This window comes from Silene latifolia, chromosome Y (genome assembly GCF_048544455.1).
Source record: "Silene latifolia isolate original U9 population chromosome Y, ASM4854445v1, whole genome shotgun sequence".
Lineage (NCBI taxonomy): Eukaryota > Viridiplantae > Streptophyta > Magnoliopsida > Caryophyllales > Caryophyllaceae > Silene > Silene latifolia.
Window position 1 is genome coordinate 305,275,843 of NC_133538.1, and position 692 is coordinate 305,276,534.

The 692-nt window shown below is 45.2% G+C and overlaps 1 non-coding gene across 1 annotated transcript; it reads right to left on the reverse strand.

Moving 5' to 3' along the window:
* Positions 1 to 308: 308 nt before the first annotated feature.
* LOC141635564 (small nucleolar RNA R71) lies at positions 309 to 415 on the reverse strand. Its single transcript, XR_012540242.1, has one exon. It is a non-coding gene; the product is annotated as a small nucleolar RNA R71 (small nucleolar RNA).
* Positions 416 to 692: the final 277 nt, after the last annotated feature.

A 692-nucleotide genomic window follows, 5' to 3' on the forward strand; every position in this document is an offset into this window, starting at 1 on the left:
CTGATGATGGGAATACATTCGACATCCATCCCTCTTATATCAATCTGGTGGAGAGAAATATTTATAGAGGTGTGGCAGGTGAAGATCCAAGGAAGCATATGGAGACCTTTACCGATTATTGTTCTACTATCCCCGCCACTAAGGGGGTAACTCAGGACAAGATTAAGGAAGTTCTATTTCCTTTATCTTTAGCTGATTCAGCCAGGGAGTGGCTGACTGACTTGGACCGCACAGCTGTTGGGGTTACAGATTGGGAGTCTCTTGCTCTTGTATTTTACAAGAGATATTTCCCTCCACAACGCACCAATTTGCTGAGGGCCAAGATTACTAGTTTCAGACAGGCTCCCGATGAAAGTTTCTATGAAGCATGGTCACGATTCAAGAAGTTGGTGAGGTCTATCCCTCACCATGGTTTTGACCCATGGTTCCTAGCTAATCAGCTCTACAATGGGTTGTATGACGACCAGAGAGCCATACTTGATGCGGCATCCAGTGGAAGATTTCAGGAGAATACAGATGATGATAAGGGATGGTCCCTTATTGAAGAGATGGCGAATCACAGTGCTGAATATGGTAACCCAAGGAATGGGATTAGGACAGTTTATGCAGTTGATAAACAGGTTTTGGCTCAGCTGGAGACCATGAATGCTAGGTTTGACAAGTTGGAGTTACAAGCTGCTGGGGAGCCTCAG